Source organism: Rana temporaria, chromosome 13 (assembly GCF_905171775.1).
Source record: "Rana temporaria chromosome 13, aRanTem1.1, whole genome shotgun sequence".
NCBI lineage: Eukaryota > Metazoa > Chordata > Amphibia > Anura > Ranidae > Rana > Rana temporaria.
This window is the reverse complement of record NC_053501.1, coordinates 115860193-115866709: the sequence shown is the minus strand read 5'-3', so window position 1 is coordinate 115866709 and position 6517 is coordinate 115860193. Positions and strand designations below refer to the sequence as shown.

Below are 6517 nucleotides of genomic sequence, written 5' to 3'. Positions count from 1 at the left end.
CCTCTTCTCTTATCCTCTCCTCCTCTCTTATCCTCTCCTCTTCTCTTATCCTCTCCTCCTCTCTTATCCTCTCCTCTCTTATCCTCTCCTCTTCTCTTATCCTCTCCTCCTCTCTTATCCTCTCCTCCTCTCTTATCCTCTCCTCCTCTCTTATCCTCTCCTCCTCTCTTATCCTCTCCTCCTCTCTTATCCTCTCCTCTCTTATCCTCTCCTCTTCTCTTATCCTCTCCTCCTCTCTTATCCTCTCCTCCTCTCTTATCCTCTCTTCCTCTCTTATCCTCCCCTCCTCTCTTATCCTCTCCTCTTCTCTTATCCTCTCCTCCTGCTCTTTTCTGGCCTCCTCACTTATCCTCTCCTCCTCTCTTATCCTCTCATCCTCCCTTTCCCTGGCCAGCAGCCATGCGTTTGCCTCCGTTAATATGTCCTCCTTTCTTATCCTGGCCTCCTCATTTTTTCTGTTCTCCTCCTCTCTTATCCTCTCCTCCTCCCTTTCCCTGGCCAGCAGCCATGCGTTTACCTCCGTTAATATGGCCTCCTTTCTTATCCTGGCCTCCTCCTTTTTTCTGTTCTCCTCCTCTCTTATCCTCTCATCCACCCTTTCCCTGGCCAGCAGCCATACCTCCGTTACTATGTCCTCCTTTCTTATCCTGGCCTCCTCCTTTTTTCTGTTCTCCTCCTCTCTTATCCTCTCCTCTCTTATCCTCTCCTCTTCTCGTATCCTCTCCTCCTCTCTTATCCTCTCATCCTCTCTGGATTGTTGTTGTGCCCTGGCCTCCTCCATTTTTCTGTTCTCCCTCACCCTGGCCTCCTCCCTTTTCCTGGCCAGCCTTAACTCCATCAATTTGGCCTTCTCCCTTTTTCCTTTCAGCCTTGCCTCCCTCACTATGGCCTCCTGCTCTTTTCTGGCCTCCTCACGTATCCTCTCCTCCTCCTCTCTTATCCTTTCTTCCACCCTTTCCCTGGCCAGCAGCCATGCATTTACCTCCGTTAATATGGCCTCCTTTCTTATCCTGGCCTCCTCCTTTTTTCTGTTCTCCTCCTCTCTTATCCTCTCATCCAACCTTTCCCTGGCCAGCAGCCATACCTCCGTTGATATGTCCTCCTTTCTTATCCTGGCCTCCTCCTTTTTTCTGTTCTCCTCCTCTCTTATCCTCTCCTCTCTTATCCTCTCCTCTTCTCGTATCCTCTCATCCTCTCTGGATTGTTGTTGTGCCCTGGCCTCCTCCATTTTTCTGTTCTCTATTATCCTGGCCTCCTCCCTTTTCCTGGCCAGCCTTAACTCCATCAATTTGGCCTTCTCCCTCTTCCCTTTCAGCCTTGCCTCCCTCACTATGGCCTCCTGCTCTTTTCTGGCCTCCTTCTTTATCCTCTCTTCCACTCTTATCCTCTCCTCCTCTCTTATCCTCTCCTCCTCTCTTATCCTCTCCTCTCTTATGCTCTCCTCCTCTCTTATCCTCTCCTCTCTTATCCTCTCCTCCTCTCTTATCCTTTCCTCTTCTCTTATCCTCTCCTCTTCTCTTATCCTCTCCTCTTCTCTTATCTTCTCCTCTCTTATCCTCTCCTCCTCTCTTATCCTCTCCTCCTCTCTTATCCTCTCCTCCTCTCTTATCCTCTCCTCCTCTCTTATCCTCTCCTCTCTTATCCTCTCCTCCTCTCTTATCCTCTCCTCTTCTCTTATCCTCTCCTCCTCTCTTATCCTCTCCTCCTCTCTTATCCTCTCCTCCTCTCTTATCCTCTCCTCCTCTCTTATCCTCTCCTCCTCTCTTATCCTCTCCTCTTCTCTTATCCTCTCCTCCTCTCTTATCCTCTCCTCCTCTCTTATCCTCTCCTCCTCTCTTATCCTCTCTTCTCTTCTCCTCTTCTCCTCTCTTATCCTCTCCTCCTCTCTTATCCTCTCCTCTCTCTTATCCTCTCCTCCTCTCTTATCCTCTCCTCTCTCTTATCCTCTCCTCCTCTCTTATCCCCTCCTCTCTTATCCTCTCCTCCTCTCTTATCCTCTCCTCCTCTCTTATCCTCTCCTCCTCTCTTATCCTCTCCTCCTCTCTTATCCTCTCCTCCTCTCTTATCCTCTCCTCCTCTCTTATCCTCTCCTCTCTCTTATCCTCTCCTCCTCTCTTATCCTCTCCTCCTCTCTTATCCTCTCCTCCTCTCTTATCCTCTCCTCCTCTCTTATCCTCTCCTCCTCTCTTATCCTCTCCTCCTCTCTTATCCTCTCTCCTCCTCTCTTATCCTCTCCTCCTCTCTTATCCTCTCCTCCTCTCTTATCCTCTCCTCCTCTCTTATCCTCTCTCCTCTCTTATCCTCTCCTCCTCTCTTATCCTCTCCTCCTCTCTTATCCTCTCCTCCTCTCTTATCCTCTCCTCCTCTCTTATCCTCTCCTCCTCTCTTATCCTCTCCTCTCTTATCCTCTCCTCCTCTCTTATCCTCGCCTCCTCTCTTATCCTCTCCTCCTCTCTTATCCTCTCCTCCTCTCTTATCCTCTCCTCCTCTCTTATCCTCTCCTCTTCTCTTATCCTCTCCTCCTCTCTTATCCTCTCCTCCTCTCTTATCCTCTCCTCCTCTCTTATCCTCTCCTCCTCTCTTATCCTCTCCTCCTCTCTTATCCTCTCCTCTTCTCTTATCCTCTCCTCCTCTCTTATCCTCTCCTCCTCTCTTATCCTCTCCTCTCTTATCCTCTCCTCCTCTCTTATCCTCTCCTCCTCTCTTATCCTTTCCTCTTCTCTTATCCTCTCCTCCTCTCTTATCCTCTCCTCCTCTCTTATCCTCTCCTCTCTTATCCTCTCCTCCTCTCTTATCCTCTCCTCCTCTCTTATCCTCTCCTCCTCTCTTATCCTCTCCTCCTCTCTTATCCTCTCCTCTCTTATCCTCTCCTCCTCTCTTATCCTCTCCTCTCTTATCCTCTCCTCTTCTCTTATCCTCTCCTCTTCTCTTATCCTCTCCTCCTCTCTTATCCTCCCCTCCTCTCTTATCCTCTCCTCCTCTCTTATCCTCTCCTCCTCTCTTATCCCCTCCTCTCTTATCCTCTCCTCTTCTCTTATCCTCTCCTCCTCTCTTATCCTCTCCTCCTCTCTTATCCTCTCCTCTCTTATCCTCTCCTCCTCTCTTATCCCCTCCTCTCTTATCCTCTCCTCTTCTCTTAGCCTCTCCTCCTCTCTTATCCTCTCCTCCTCTCTTATCCTCTCCTCTCTTATCCTCTCCTCCTCTCTTATCCTCTCCTCTCTTATCCTCTCCTTCTCTCTTATCATCTCTTCTCTTATCCTCTCCTCTTCTCTTATCCTCTCCTCTCTTATCCTCTCCTCCTCTCTTATCCTTTCCTCTTCTCTTATCCTCTCCTCCTCTCTTATCCTCTCCTCCTCTCTTATCCCCTCCTCTCTTATCCCCTCCTCTCTTATCCTCTCCTCTTCTCTTATCCTCTCCTCTCTTATCCTCTTCTCCTCTCTTATCCTCTCCTCTCTTATCCTCTCCTCTTCTCTTATCCTCTCATCTCTTATCCTCTCCTCCTCTCTTATCCTCTCCTCTTCTCTTATCCTCTCCTCTCTTATCCTCTCCTCCTCTCTTATCCTTTCCTCTTCTCTTATCCTCCCCTCCTCTCTTATCCTCTCCTCTCTTATCCTCTCCTCTCTTATCCTCTCCTCCTCTCTTATCCTTTCCTCTTCTCTTATCCTCTCCTCTCTTATCCTCTCCTCCTCTCTTATCCTCTCCTCTCTTATCCTCTCCTCCTCTCTTATCCCCTCCTCTCTTATCCTCTCCTCCTCTCTTATCCTCGCCTCTCTTATCCTCTCCTCCTCTCTTATCCTCGCCTCTCTTATCCTCTTCTCTCTTATGCGCATCTATAACGAGAAAAAAAAGAAGGTAAGTTGAAGTACAGATATTAAAGTGAAACTCCACCCATTTATTTTTTGGATAGAGTGTGAAAAGAGTTCAATCTTTTCCAAAGTATTTTTTTATCTTTTATGTCTTTTCACTTCCCGTCATCTCAGGAAGAGAGGAAGTGAAAAAAAGTCATAAATCTGAGCTATTTACATATCTTTAGATACACTCCGAAAACCACAAATCATAAATCCTCTCCCATCAGGGCTCTGCCAGTATCTGCTGTACTGTATGTAAAAACCTCGCTGTCTGTGTCTCCATATGGGAGATTTCCCCTCACTTCCTGCGCCGGTGACACAACAGAAAGTAAAGGCTGTCTCACCAACAGGGATAACTAGCACAGCCTTATCACAGAGTCCAGGGGTAAAGGGTTTACTACAATCCTAAAGCTGGCCTTCTACCGGCTTATAGCAACCCATGCTGCTTTTTAGAGGGACGGCAAGGGTTGCTGCATGGGCATGTCAACCACCCTCTGAAAAGCAACCCTCCATGGATCGCTTTTTAGAGGGACGGCCAGGGTTGCTGCATGGGCATGTCAACCACCCTCTGAAAAGCAACCCTCCATGGATCGCTTTTTAGAGGGGCGGCCAGGGTTGCTGCATGGGTATGTCAACCACCCTCTGAAAAGCAACCCTCCATGGATCGCTTTTTAGAGGGACGGCAAGGGTTGCTGCATGGGCATGTCAACCACCCTCTGAAAAGCAACCCTCCATGGATCGCTTTTTAGAGGGACGGCAAGGGTTGCTGCATGGGCATGTCAACCACCCTCTGAAAAGCAACCCTCCATGGATCGCTTTTTAGAGGGGCGGCCAGGGTTGCTGCATGGGTATGTCAACCACCCTCTGAAAAGCAACCCTCCATGGATCGCTTTTTAGAGGGGCGGCCAGGGTTGCTGCATGGGCATGTCAACCACCCTCTGAAAAGCAACCCTCCATGGATCGCTTTTTAGAGGGGCGGCCAGGGTTGCTGCATGGTCATGTCAACCATAGGGTGACCACATTTCCAAACTGCCATTCAGGGACACACCCCCCCCCCCCCAAAGTAAAGGACTACAAATCCCAGCATGAACCGATGATATCTAAAGATGTGACCCCCCCCCCCTTTTTGAAACTCCCCGCATGAACCCATGAGATCTAAGGGTGTGACCCCATAGATTTCACAGATCTATGCTGGGACCTGTAGTTCTTCACTAGTTTGGGGGGGTCACATCTTAAGCTCTGAGGGTTTCATGCTGGGACCTGTGTCAGTTTCATTCCGGGACACTGTATTGTCCCAGAGTGAAGGTGCCCGGGACAGACCTGCAGAATCCGGGACTGTCCTGGGCAATCCGGGACACATGGTCACCCTAGTCAACCACCCTCTGAAAAGCAACCCTCCGTGGATCGCTTTTTAGAGGGACGGCCAGGGTTGCTGCATGTGTAAACGAGCCATAATACAATTTTATACATCACCAGACACATATAAAAAGAGTGGGAAAAAAAAATACTTACTACGAACTCAATGAGTTCGTTGATAGCGTGGTTGTATGTCAGCATCTTCAATCTGTATCTGAAAACTCTATGGAATTCCTGAAAGTAATCCGATCCTGCAAAAGAGAAAAAACAAATGGTTATTTTTTTCTGTTTTTACTTAAATATCTCACAAAATAAACTACAACTAATATCAATGTGATTGGATGATAAGGGGTCTATTTATAAGACATTCGTTGGATGAATGTCACATTGCTGCAGACTGGAGGAATCTTCCCTGTATTTTCTGTAATGAGTGTCAGCGCCATCTAGTGGCTAAAATGCAGTATATTTTTTCTGAAATCCATCAATGAGAAAATAATATTCTGTATACTGGATGGCATCATACCAATCAATCTAATAATATGGGGAAAATGTGTCCAGCTTGCACCAATGTGTGGCATTTCTCCAACCAATGTTCTATAAATAGATCTCCCCGGTAACAGCTGATCTCAGTCTCTAAGGCTGAAAATAACTGTCACTTTATTTAAAAAAAAACGGTCTGTTATCTCATTGGTCAGCTGTGTGAATGGAGAAGATTAAGCTGATCACATCCGTTACAATCTGTAAAATCTCCTTTATATATACTAACAGCTGTGCAGTGCCAGGGTCTGCCTGATGTATACAGATATATACCGATATAAATATACATTTATGAAAAGAAATATAACAAGATCTACCTAATGTACGGCTTCTACCGCAATCTGACTATGAATAATATCTCGGGTTTGTATATCGCAATCCTAGTTACACTTCCTGCAGGAGAAATCTCTCTGTGTGTGTTCACCAAGCGAAATCCAAGACGGACTGAGGGCTCGCTTCTGTCAGCAGCTCTTTTAAGGCGGTTGGTTCCGCCCACGCTATGACATCACAAAGCTAACTGCCAGAACATTCTCCACTGTCTGTTTTTTTTTATGCTTTTTTTTTTTTAAGGTGGATCCAGATCAATGTTTACTGATTATCAAATGCAAATAGATCTGATCACTGCAATGCATCTTATGCTAACAATATATGGATACATTGTTTTGTATAAGATGATGGATGGACTGCAGTGATCAGATCTATTAGCATTTGATAATCAGTAAACATTGATCTGGTTCCACCTTAAAAAAAAAAAAGCATAAAAAAAAACAGTCAGT

The 6517-nt window shown here is 46.8% G+C and overlaps 1 long non-coding RNA gene across 1 annotated transcript; it reads right to left on the bottom strand.

Moving 5' to 3' along the window:
• Positions 1-3794: 3794 nt before the first annotated feature.
• On the bottom strand, positions 3795-6273 carry LOC120920689. Its single transcript, XR_005744761.1, has 3 exons — positions 6059-6273; positions 5361-5455; positions 3795-3830 (listed from the first exon to the last, which is right to left on the bottom strand). It is a non-coding gene; the product is annotated as an uncharacterized LOC120920689 (long non-coding RNA).
• Positions 6274-6517: the final 244 nt, after the last annotated feature.